Source organism: Dreissena polymorpha, chromosome 7 (assembly GCF_020536995.1).
Source record: "Dreissena polymorpha isolate Duluth1 chromosome 7, UMN_Dpol_1.0, whole genome shotgun sequence".
Taxonomy (NCBI): Eukaryota; Metazoa; Mollusca; class Bivalvia; order Myida; family Dreissenidae; genus Dreissena; species Dreissena polymorpha.
Genome location: NC_068361.1, coordinates 25,809,048 through 25,823,322, shown reverse-complemented (window position 1 = coordinate 25,823,322; position 14,275 = coordinate 25,809,048). Strand labels below are relative to the sequence as shown.

Sequence of the window (14,275 nt, the reverse complement as noted above, 5' to 3'; positions counted from 1 at the left end):
AGGCCGCCATTTAGTTTTGTCTGCTAGAGTTGACAATAATCAGGGAATCATTGTTATGAATTCTTGAAGGTAGTTTGCTGGAAAACTTTACAGATAAATCATTCAATGATTGAACTGTTAGTCATTTGTTAAAACAAAATGTTTTTGTCATTTTAAGTGTTTCAATTTTAAGGTAATTTAACGTAATTTCTTAGGTGTTCGATAACTGGTTCGTCCACCATATATGTGATTAATGATCTGTATATTTTTTTACAAATGAAAAATCGCTGACTCGATTAACAAATGAATGACATTATTCAGTTGATATTCATATCCCAAGCATATGTTCTCAGCTAATAACCCTTAATCAAGTGTGAACTTTGATATAGTGGTTTGTAGCCCTAACCGAAATATATTTCATTCGAAAACTATTCACATTCACTATCAATAGAAACATCGCTTAGCTAATTATTTCTTTAGAACAAAACATATCTCATATGAGTTAAATCTGTTTGATCTGTACACCATGAAATGCATTTATAAAAAAAAAAACTTACGTTATCATAAGTTGACAAGTATTTGAGTTTGTTGTTGCTGTTAAGGTTAAAAACGACTCGTCTGCCAACTCTGGATCAGCAGACGATTTATTCCATAAATCGGAGGAGTCCGGAGAAAGCCGATGTAACACGATTGTATACTAATTGGGTTACAAACAACTCATTCTTGTATCAGTTGTTTTCTTTGCTTGAGGTTTTGTGATTGCATGTAGGTGCTCATTTTAGTGCTTATGTTTCACATACCATATTTCTTACATGTAAATCTAAACACCGATTATAACCCTGGTACCCTAAAATTATTAAATCAATATCAATAGTTTGAAGACAGTATTTAACCTACAAATTCAGACGTTTACATACGACTAAGATAGGACTAAAGTTGCCTTAAATTGGTTTAAACATTTATATTCCAGAATGTGATTGCAAGATAAGTTACAAACATTTATACTTTATAGGATTGGAAAGTTAGCTAAGCTAGAAGGGTTAATTTCTTCAGCAATTTATGCGTCGCGTTCTGAGAAAAATGGGCATAATGCATGTGCGTAAAGTATCGTAGATTAGCCTGTGCAATTCGCACAGGCTAATCAGGGACGACGCTTTCCGCTTTTATGACATTTTTCGTTTAAATGAAGTCCTTTCTTAGCAAAAATCCAATTAAGGCGGAAAGTGTCGTCCTTGATTAGCCTGTTCGGACTGCACAGGCTAATCTGGGACGACACTGTACGCACATGCATTATATATAGGATCTTGCATGAGTGGTCGTTTTGTATTGAATTTATCAAACAAGCCATCTAAATGAAGATAAAAACGCGGCTTGCCGAGTTTTTATCTTTATTGAGATGACGCGTTTAATAAATTCAATACAAAATGACCACAAATCTAAGATTCTATTTATAACATGACCAACACATTTTCTTTTTATTTTATGCTCTTTTCACCGTTTATTTACATTGTAAAAGAGTTTAACTGAAGAAATTCGCTTGAATAATTACGTCATTTCGTCAAAAATGACGTCTTTTAACAGTTATATAACTAGTGTAATAACACCCGTGTAATAAACAAAATTGAGCATTACGTTATTTCACTCCTGGAGCGTAGGTTATGTTATAAGCCCAGTTTCCTCAGAACACGACTCATATGTAAAAACATAGTCTCGGTAATTGAATTTTAAATACAAAATCAAAGTACTGACAGTACTGGTGTGACGATGCTTTTAAAGAGGATTGATATAAAAGCATCTATGTAAGTTTATCTACATCACCACAATTGTGTATGTGGGTACGAAAATTTTGGGTAGGAAAAAAATGGGTACGAAAATTTTGGGTACAAAAATTATGCCAAAAAAAATGGGTACGAAAAAAGATTTAGTTACGAAAAAAAATTGGGTACGAATAAATATTTGGGTACGAGCAAAAATTTGGGTACAAAAAAAAATTGGGTACGAAAAATGTAGGGTACGAAAAAAAATTGGGGGTACGGGGAATAAGTACCCGTGGGGAACTTGATCCATTCAGCGAAACTGGGAAGCGGGTTACATTCTTTTTTTTTTTTTTTTTTTTTTATTCAATATAATAAATACAATGTATACATGTATATGATCATACAACATAGTGATTGTACTAAGCAATAAAGTTCAGACATGTTATACAAGATATGCTAATATATCTTTTTTATGAGAAAAGAAAAGAACAACAGAAGAATAGTTATGAAAAATGATGAGTTTTATAAAGTCGGAAGAAAGCATACTGGATTTGTGTGTTTTGTTGTAGATTCACAATGATCTTATAAGATTGAAAAAAATATACAAAAATATTTTATAAAGATAAACTAACATTAGAGTGAAATGTAATATAAGTGGACAAACATTATGAGAATTTAATCCGATTCCATTTTTGTTCAAAGCTTTGTAATGTGTCATTACTGAGGGCTATTTCTTTCTCAATCTGGATTTTTAGTTTAAGACTATGAATAAAACAATTAAAATTTGGTACTTGTTTTTTGTACTTCATGTTATAGATAAAATATTTCATCATTATAAGAATAAAATTCACAATATTATTACAGTCTATTGATTTCAATGAGTAAATTCCGAAGCTTACATTTAAGAAATTTAGTTTAACATTTAGTTGCTGTTGTTCAAGAAAAGATACTAGTTGATTCCAAATAGGCTGGATGTGTTTGCACCCCCAAAAAAGATGTTCTATAGTTTCGATGTTTTCACTGCAGAAGTCACACAGATTTGAGTTAGAAAATTTGCATTTAAAGAGATATTTATTTGTAGCTATAATTCTATGTATGTATTTATATTGAAAATTTCTCAGTGTGCTTTCAATAGTTGCTTTATATGGCATGGTAAATATGTGTTTCCAATTAAGTTCATGTTCTTCGAAAAGAACTTGCCATTTATTTTGGGTTTTGGAGTTTTCTGTAGGGTTTCTAATTTGTAATGTGTAAAATATTTTGTTCGTTTTGTTTTTTCTTCCAAGTATGTTCTCTACGAATGTTGTTTGAGTACATGGTGTATTATTTGTATTGATTTCAGATTTAATATGTATGGGTATGCTTTTGATTAGTGTGTAGTACTTAAGAAAATTATTTGAAGGTATTCCGTATATGTAGCATATATCATCAAAAGAGTAGAAATCCTTAATTCTGTAGTCATATAATTGGTCGACATATTTAATGCTTCGTTCAAACCAATCTTTATAGAAAAACGTCTTATTGTTTGAAGTTATGTCTTTATTGTTCCATAAAATAGTTTTGCTTCTGGTTTGGGTTTCTAGGTTATGAGTGACATCACTCCATGCTGATAGAACATCAGACAGAAATATGTTTTCGTTTGCAATTTCATGTAGGAAAGTATTGTTGATGTTACATTCAAAGAGTAAAGAGTCACCATATTTTTTTAGGATTTTCTGGTAGAATAATTTCCATTTACTCGTATTGGTATTATCTAGGTATCTTTTAACCCAGCTGCATTTGATTGCATTCAAGAATGCGTCAATGTTCGTTAATTGGATACCTCCATTTTCTACAGATTGAATTAACTGAGTTCGTTTTATTCTATCAGGTTTACCGTCCCATATGAAATTAAATATTGCTGATTTTATATCGTTAATAACATCATTTGGTGGATTTGGGAGGACTGTTAATACATAAATTAATCTCGGGAGTGTAAACGTTTTCAATACTGTGTTTTTTCCGATTAGTGTAAGTTTACGGTGATGCCATGATTTTAAGCAGTTTTTAAAATTCTGTAATTTAGGTAGTATGTTTTTAAGAACTGTATCCTTTTCATTATTTGTGAAAGTAATTCCTAACGTTGTGGCTTCATCGGATGTCCAATGAAATTTCATTTCTTTTTTATATTGGACATTACTTTGTTTTAATTTACCTACTCGTAGCACAGTACATTTACTTTTGTTTAGTTTAAGACCCGATGTCATTCCGTAAAGGGTTAGCGATTCTATTAGGTTATGGAAAGAATCGTAATTGTCGTTTAAAAAATAAGTTGCATCGTCAGCAAATAGGGACTGTTTGATTTCTTCGTCAGGTTCTAGTGATATGCCTTTTATGTGTTTATTTGATTGGATGTGATGTGATAGATACTCGATGCAAATAATAAATAGCGATGATGAGAGTGGACATCCTTGTCGAACCCCTCGTTCGATGTTGAAACTGTTTGAAAAGAAGCCATTGTTAATGATTAAACTGTTAATATCTGTATAGAATAGTTTGACCCATTGAATGAGACTTTCACCAAAATTCATATTTTCTAAGCAAGAGAACATAAATGAATGATCAAGCGAATCGAATGCCTTTTCGAAGTCTGCAAAGAATATTAGACCAGGATTATTTGAATTGTTGAAATAGTTTATGCATTCTTGGATAAGACGAACGTTTTCACCAATGTAACGTCCTTTTATGAAACCAGATTGAGATTGTGAAATTATTGATGGTAATATTTTTTTAATTCTGTTTGCTATACTTTTAGTTGCAATTTTATAATCATTGTTTAGTAAACTAATTGGGCGCCAGTTCGATAAGGATTCTAAGTTTTTTCCGGTTTTTGGAATGAGTGATATTATACCTTGTTTTTGAAGCGTAGTTAGGTTTCCATTATTATATGAATAGTTTAGTGATTTAATTAAATGTGTTTTGATATCATTCCAAAATATTTTATAAAACTCAATGGTGATGCCATCAGATCCTGGACTTTTGTTATTTTGCATTTCTTTTAGTGCTAATCCACATTCATATTCATTTAGTAATCCGTCACACAATAGTTTTTCTTCTTGATTTAAAGCGTGGTGTGTATTTTTAAAAAGGGTGTTATTTTCAACATTTTTTCGTTTATAGAGGGTTTCGAAAAATAAACGTTGTTCTTCTAGTATTTGTGTTCTGTTTGTTATATCTTTGCCATTGACTACTAATTTGTGTACAGTTTTTTGTTCACTTCTACGTTTTTCAATGTTTGCGAAGTATTTTGTATTTTTTTCATTGTGTTCAACATGCTGTGCACGCGCTCTTAGTATTATTCCATTGAGATGTGTATGATAAATTCCATCTAATATTTGTTTTTTTAATGTTATTTCGTTTTCAATGTCGGTGGTATCATTTGTGTTTGTTTGATGTAATTGTTTTTCAAGGGTTTCAATGGTTTTGATGGTTTCAGTTTCAAGTTGGTGTGTTTCTTTTTGTTTAAATGATGTGTATCTAATTGTTGTGTTACGTATATTTCCTTTAATTACTTCCCATAAGGTGTTTGGGTTTGCATCTTTATTATTTTGAACTGTATTTAATATTTCCTGTTTTATTTGTGTTTGATATTGTGTATCTAATAAGATGCTGTTGTTAATTTTAAAGTATCCTGGGCCTCTTTCAGGTTGTATATTGTGCAGTTTAAGTTCAACTAGAGAGTGGTCAGTCATAAATCCTGGTTTTATGTTACATGTGTCAATAATGTTGCAAAGCGACTCAGATATTAAAAAATAGTCTAATCTACAAAATATTGTTGGTTTTGTGTTTGAGTGCCAGGTGAATTTGCTTTCGTTTGGAAATATTGTACGCCATATGTCTATCATATTGTAGTTTTCAATTATGTTATTTAAAATGTTTCTATTTTTAGGATGAGTATAAAGGTTTCCCTTCTTTTTATCTAATAATGGGTTTAGAACAGTATTGAAATCACCACCGACAATTATGTTTTTATCTTGGTTATTATTTATAAAGGATTGTAATGTTTCGTAAAATGTGGAATCATCTATGTTAGGGCCGTAAACGTTGATTAATGTTAATTGTGTTTCATGTATTTTGATATCTATACTTGCTTGTCTGCCAATTATTATTTCGTTAAAATTATCAACTGTGATCCCTATATTATTTTTTATCAGAAAGGCAATGCCTTGTTTATTAGTATTTTGTCCACTAAGATAGATATCTCCGTCCCATTCATCTTTCAATGTTTGTGCTAAAGTAGGTGTCAAGTGACTTTCTTGTAATAGGCATATACTATATTTTTGTTTGTCTAACCATTTGAAGATTTTTATGCGTTTATCTTTATTGTTTAGCCCTTTACATTCAAAGTACATAATTTAATCATTTAAAGAGGTGTAGGGTGTAGGTTCTATTTTAAAAGATGTCCAGTTGGTTTCTATTATAATACCTAAGATGTCCATACAAACAAACAAAACAAAAAGAGAACAAAAATTAGGGATATAAAAAGATGAGTGTTCCATGGCAATGAATAAGTAGAAAAAAAAAGAATCACAAAAATGAGAAAAAAATAATTTAAAGAAAGAAAAAAATAAAGATTATCAAAATGAAACAATGTACAAAAGAAGGTTCAAGGTCTGTTGATCCGAGTTGATGTGGTTTACAAGCACCCACTGAGTGATATATTTACATTAATAATACATGAATTTTACAACAAAAGAAAAGTGACCTTAAAAGAAAAATTAACATTTTCATCTTAATGGTCTTTAAGATAAAAATAAAACATCATCGTGTAAGACACAATTACGTATATATTGATTTATATTACAGGTTAGATGATAGTTTAAATTCTCTACCTAACTGCATACTCTCTTGATGAAGTATTATTTTAAAAAAATTAAACACATACAGACAGTACAAATGAGTTATTCGCAGAAAGATTTCTTCACATGGTCAATATGTAAATAAAATTAGTCAGTATTAAGTTATATAAATCAATTATTTCAGATAATATAGAATGCATTCTGGTAAGAGTATAAATAAACTAATAAACGACAACAGAAAAAACAAGCAAGCAAAACAACACCACAAATCAGTGTCATGCAAAACGCAGATTTGGCAAATACATCATAATAACATATAAGTTTTTCAATAAGCATATTATACATATTTAAACGCGTATATAATACTTATAGACAGACATTTCCTCTTAATGGTCTTTAAAATAAAGAAAACCATCTAGTAAGCCGCAATTATGTATATATTGATTTATATTAGAGGTTAGGTGATATTTTAAATTCCCTACCTAACTGCATACTATCTTGATGAAAATTCTACAAAAATTTGAACATAAATTATAATAATGTGTAATAATGTATTTTAGAAAGATTTGTTCACATTGTTTATAATATGTAAATAAAATTAGTCAGTATTAAGTTATCTAAATCAGTTGTTTAAGATAATAATTTAAAATTCCTAACTGCATACTATCTTGATGAGAATTCAAAATTCAAACACATACATACATTACAAATAATGTATTCGAAGAAAGATTTTTTCACATTGTTAAAATGTAAATAAAATTAGTCAGTATTAAGTTATCTAATTCAATTATTTCAGATAATATAGTATGTATTCTGGTAAGGGTATAAGCAAAGTAACAAAAGACAACAGAAAAAGCAAACAAAAACACACCTCAAAAATCAGTGCCATGCAAAAAAGAAAAATTTGACAAATATATAATAACAAAAATAAGTATATTACACATGTTTTAATGCATACATAATACTTATAGACAGACACCGACATCGTAAGTGAAACATAAATGATTTTTGTCCTATAATAAATACAAGAATGCATGTATTGTTGCCGTAATAATACTAAATGATGCCTCTTTAAATACAGAATAGAAAAAAATCCTTTACTTAGGCATCAAAATCATACAATGTATTTATAGTCAAATAATTATAGATTGACATCAATGGGAATGCCAAGTTATATTGTACAATTTAGTTGCTTATTTGTATTATTGAAAAATATATGTCTTGTTCATTAAGCATATCATGCAACATTTAAAAAACAATTGTAAAATCTTGAAAGAACTATGTAAAATGTGTATATGTTTTACAGTTAAGAAATAACTGGTTTTGGATATATGTTTTACAGTTAAGAAATAACTGGTTTTGGGTACGAATATACCTTAATATCATCGATTTTCCAAGTTACAAGATTCATAAACATTGAATGTGTTTACTTGTATTTCGTAACGGTGACCTACATTCTTGTTAATAATGCCCATGCTTTTCAGTGAAAAACTGCATTTCTCACATTCATGTCAATTGTCCTATACACAAGATGAGGGCTGTCTATAAAAACATGCTGTGTGTTATGTTATACTTGAAATGTGTACTACATCGCGTTTGCGATTTTTTAAACACATAATGTTCATTTGTAATTACATTACTTCTTAAAACTGTTATTTACGGTTAAGTTTTTCCAAAGTGGGATGCCAATTAATTCTATACAAAAATTTACTCGAATAGGTGTGCATTTTGTAAACAGCCCTCTATTTGAAGAAACACTCCAATGAACATTATCCTGCATTGTCCATGGAAAAATCATGCATGTAAACGTCATCATGCAAGTACCGGTAAACTTCTTAACAGCCAGTAACAAATAATGTAAACAAACAAATGCAAGAAAAAAAGGTGTAGAATAGCATTAACTACAAAAGTGATTGAAATGTATTGTGAGACATCATTGTTCCGTATGCGTTTGTATAAAATTTCAATATTGTTTGTGTGTGTGTTGCTTTTTTAATCCCCGTGTGTTTAAATATACATTGATAAAGACTATATACTTGTTTATATTTGGGGTAGCCATTCAAATATTTTACATTCTCGATCAAATATAACAAAAAATATCTTTAAAAAGATATTCGACGTGTATTTTCTGTACCACTTATCTTTAAAAAAAAAAACGTTATGTTACAGTAAAACGTTTGTGGGTTATTCCATTACGTTTCAGCATATAAATTCAAAACTTGATATGCTCTTTAATTACACCATGCTCTTCAATTTCACATGTATATCATACAAACTTTATATTTCGTTGTTTCCTTTCCTTAGTTAATGATGCTATGTGTACGGACGTGATTGCACATGCCCATGAACATATAATTTTTCTCTTTTGATTATTGTTTTTTTTCTCAAATTCAATAAGCTTAGGCATGTTTGTTCGTTAAATACGGCAATAATTTCATGATGATTCCCGAAAGTAGGTATGAGCACATAGTCGTAAGAGCACGTGAATACAAGAGTTCGCCCATGAACTAATGGTAAGGTTAACTAAATCTCCGCGATATGACCTAATATGTGTTTAAAACAGCAAACAATATCCAACAAACGAATGAATTATCAAACATAGTATGTGCAATGATGTGGCTCTGTAATTTCTGTTTGAAAAGTTTATTAAATATGCAAATTGAGAAAGCACGCATAAGAGCGAGTTACACAGATGTTATACGGCTATTATGCTGTTTACATACCATAGTCGCTACAACGTTTACAAATGGCAGGTTTGAAATAATTCGTTTTCTTTACACTCATGATCGCGTTGAAAATTAATTATACACGTTTTAATTCGCAATTTATTTACTAAATCACGACAATTGTCAAAAACAATACAGAAAATGCATAGTTGTTTCATTGATCTATAAACATATAATGGATTGAATGTAACTGATTTAAAATTAACGTTTTCAAACTATTATTAAACCTTTTTCCAGAATATGCTGTCCTATTTATAGCTGAGCTTCCTATAGACGAGTTAATGCGTGACGTCACACGCACCTGCAAAGTTTAGACTCCGCCCACTGGTTGGCAAAAGAGGTGCGATTTATATAAGCGCATATAGAGAAGGTTGACGAAATCTTCGTTTTTCGGCGTTAGCTGAATAAGCCAGCTTTTCACCCTGACTTGACCTTTGTAAGTGTCCAATAATACTCAAATAAAATTTCCCGCGGCTAGGTACGAATGAATACACTTCATTTATTCCATTGGCTGATTTGAGTATAACACCATAACATTGGAAACATATCCGCGTCTTTGTAACACTGTTTTACTGCATGAAACAATTTTATCTCTAATGAAAAGGCTCAATAGATAGAACAGTTTTACAATCAATTTTCGACATAAATACAGTTTGTGCGTTCACCTTTTATTTTCAGAGAATTACCAGCGCAAAAGCGTTTATACTAGTAGCTATGTTGTCATATTTAGTACTTACTTGCATTGCATTTCAACCCGCGAGGTTTCGGGTCAACTCCCGGCCATTTGTGAAAGTCAGAGTTTATATACAGTTCATCACCGGAGTTCGCAGAAGGGGTTGCGATCATTGTGGTACACCGGTCTTACTGACAATAACGTACTGACTGTAATGCATTGCATTCCAATCCGCAAGGTATCAAGGTCAGTTTGCGGTCAGTTGCAGAAATCTTTATATAAACGCCGTCTCGTAAACTTTGTGCACTTGAAGTCTGTTTTGATCAGAAAGATACTAAATAAAGATATTATTGTGGTATGTCAATCATCGATTTTTAATATGGTTTTAACATTTGCATGATAAGGACCAATTTTGATAAAAATAATTAGAAATATTTATCCATTTAGACCAGTTTATTAAGCATGAGCACAATAATTCACTATACTATAATTATGCAATTAAATAAGATTCGAGTATTGCCGGCTGACCTATATGCAATCGTTTATTTTCATGTTTCTTGTGTTTTTCTATTCTGTAAATATAGATATCTGAGTAATAATATCACATAAAGCAAAATAAGCCACGAAATCTGGCGCAACACCCCGTAATTGATTTGCTTATGATGTAGCTAAGAACTGCGCAGAAAAAGGCATCCGCTACTTTTTATCTCATAAAGATAACTTTTGATCGTTCATAAACATCGACCACAATCAACGCCGTATATCTTTTTAAAAGATATTTCTTGTTAATGATAATCATGCACAATATCAAATATAATTTTACTTATTATGTCTGAATAAAACATTAGCATGCAATGAAATGCATCTTTGGAACGATTATATTGTTGTTATTATTATTTGTTTTTACTGACAACGAACTGGGGAGTGGAACACAATCTAAGAGCTCGGTATGTGGTTAAACAAAAATCTCTCTACTTGGCACTTAATCGCGACCATTCTTAGTTAAAAAATCTCAGAAATTGAAATTCTTTCATAATAAATTAAATTAAATGAACAAAAACAAATAAGGATAAAAACAAGCAACGAATAGGTCAATCGTATGTACGCGACATAGGGTAACTGATTTGAACCTTTATGTGTCTGGAAAAACTTACCTTCTTACACATTCAATAAATTCTATTGTTTAATGTAATTGTTTTCTTTAATTGTTCACACTAATTTTGGCACTCTTTGTTGCAGCATGTATATCCCGGTGTTTAATTGCACCTTTGTTATCACAAACCGATTATCTCGTTATGATCGGATACTGTCCAAACAATTACAAAGAAAACATGGTGTAATAAACCCAGGGACCTATACTCGGGCCCCTGCATAAACCACATGTTGCAGACGAGTGTCTGGTCAGTAAACGTAAGTCACGAAACCTCAATGTCGTCTGTTGGCATATTGAGCAATCATTTAAGCCACATTTTAAAGCTAAAAATACTGATAAGTTAATTTTTTTAAATGAAATATTTTAACAGTTTAACAAAAATGAAGACATTTGTCGGAAATTTATGAACGGGAACGAGTGTATATATTTATTAGCCAGTTAAACTTAATAATACATTGTTTAATAACTATACATTTAAATATTGTGCAATTTTTCTGATATGCAATTAAGGTATTTAACGGGTACCGGCAAAAGTAAACTCCGCTATTATGTGTAAAGATTGTACATTACTGCAGGGTCCGAAACACGATCATGAACATAAGCAGTCACAAAAGGGGCAGTTAGATAAATTAAATAAATGCATTTATCATAACATGCTATATTTTTATCACTCCTTATTACTAATAGAGATTTCAATATACATGCAAAGACAGTTAAATTTGCGTAATTAATATGCAGGGTTTTTTCCGTTTGTATGGTAAATTGAATTTATATTCATTCAATCTAAACGAAACGTAAATTCATTCAATGTAAAAGAAAATTACCACAATATTTAAAAATAGTACTGTATTCCGCTTTTTAGGGCTTTGTTTTATAATTGATTAAAAGCACCTCTGACTCGATCGATCGCTGATGAAATAAAACACTATCCACACCACTTAAAATTATAATACAATTAATATATGTTTTATAAGTGTTGAAATATAATTTATTCAAGTCTTATTATCAGAAAGAATACGGCTAATTTATTGTTTTGTTTTGTGGAATTGTCAGTATTTAGTCTTCCGATCACGTTTACTCTATGCTAATAACTACTTCGTATTTTTATGAAGAGGACATTTTATTTGTGAAAATACATTTATTTGGTACTCAATATGCTATATTTGCACTTTTTTTAAGAGTTTTAATGTTTATTTCGGCTTAATTATCAATTTATTTACTAAACAAAAGCCCTTTATACATGTTTTACGTTACTGTAACCAGTGTTTTTGCCAACCAGTCAGTGCGCATGCGCGGAAAATCCCGAATGTAAACAATAACAATTAACTCGTCTATACCTTTATCAATGATAATCAGCGAGGTATGCCGATTAGAAAAATCGAGCTATCTCAATCGGACTGGCTCGGTCTTGTACATAGGTCGCCATTGTGAAGAATTGTTTCGTGGTTTATAACTTAGACGAGCTGCTTCGCAGCATCGTCAACAATTAACAATAAATCGAGGTTAAACAAATTTGTGAGCATAATTGGAATCAAAGTTGTTTGAAAAAATGTTGCAACAATGTATTTAAGAAAAAGGGTTAATGTAATAAGAGTCAGAGACATTATTTATCAAAAAAAATGTTGAACCATAGAAAACCGAGAGTAATAGCATTCTGAACCTTCTCGAGCCTCCGATGAAACTATGGACTGCATCAAACACCGCAAAAGTATCTATAAGGGAAAGATTTTCATCTTCATACAGTAATGTGCGGAGTGATAAATCCATGTTTATCATAAGGAGTTAAATACCAGGCCTTTAATTTAATCAATGTGTTGATGCAATCTTCAATCATTTGACTACGGAATGCCGTTAGTGCCATCGTGGTCACACATTAAAATCCAGAGGGCGACAATTCGATAGTGCGATAGTACGATGGCGACAATGCGATAGTACGATGGCGACAGTGCGATAGTAAGATGGCGACAATGCGATTATACGACGACGACAGTACGAAAACGCGATAGAACGATGGCGACAATGCGATGATACGATGGTGACAGTACGATATGACTATCACATTGTCGCCATCGTACTATCGCACTGTCCCGTCGTATTGTCGCAATTGAGCATTTTTATAATCGTACTATCGCATTGTCGCCATCGTACTATCGCATTGTCGCCATCGTACTATCGCATTGTCGCCATCGTACTATTGCATTGTCTCCATCGTACTATCGCATTGTCGACATCGTACTATCGCACTATCGAATTGTCGCCATTTGGATTTTAATGTGTAACCACGATGGCACTAACGGTATTTCGTATTTGATAGAAAAACGCCTAAATGTGTGTGCCTATTCATGAGGGAGTTGGAATATCGTACATATGGATAGGCATATGATTCGATTTGTCCCTCTTATGCGATACAACAAATGAGTCCGACTTTAGTGGATTGAATTTTAACAACCATGTATAGGCCCATCTTGCAATTTTGTTTATATCGCGTCCTAAAACGGCGGCTGCATAATTTGGAGTGTCAACAACTTCGAATAAACTAGAATCGTCTGCAAATAAATTGATATGAGCTTCAATGTCATTTACAACGTCGTTTATATATACAAGGATTAAAAGGGGATGTTGCTGTAAAATTGCCAAAATATGTGCTAAATATACAGCTTGAACTATAGGTAAGCATAGAAAAAATTTAACATTTAAAGATTTTTATTTGTGTATTATAATATACAAAGATACAAAGCTTTCAGACGCCATGTGATAGTGAAACACGAATTAATTGATTTGTAAAACAGTTCCGCCAAACAATTAAATCACAACTTAATAAGTAAACGCTTCAAAATAGCATATTCTTAAGCCAATTATTCATATTTGATGTCGAAATAGATGCATTACATGTAAAGCAAACACAATTTACCATTTTATCCCGATTCAATTTTGAACTGCTACTAAAACGAATGTGCGAACTTCAACGTAACCAGGAAATAGATAAATTAATTACATGTCAATCCTTTAACAGAGGTTCAGTAAATTTCAAGCATTTTACCAAGAGTTTTTCTCCACAAATTCATCAACTTACATGTACTTGTAATGCCCTACAAGTGGGTCATTCAATACATCAAGTACACACGTTGGATTCGTAGCCGACGTGTACC

The 14,275-nt window shown here is 31.3% G+C and overlaps 1 protein-coding gene across 2 annotated transcripts in view; it reads right to left on the bottom strand.

Annotated features, from left to right (window-relative positions):
• The window catches only part of LOC127838555 (glycerophosphocholine phosphodiesterase GPCPD1-like), a 67,597-nt gene extending 66,977 nt beyond the window's left edge, over nucleotides 1-620 (bottom strand). The window contains exon 1 of one of the 2 annotated variants that reach the window (XM_052366371.1): nucleotides 537-620. The gene's annotated coding sequence lies outside the window, so the exon portion shown is untranslated. The remainder of the gene's footprint in view (nucleotides 1-536) is intronic. The other variant, XM_052366372.1, reaches the window with a different exon arrangement.
• Nucleotides 621-14,275: the final 13,655 nt, after the last annotated feature.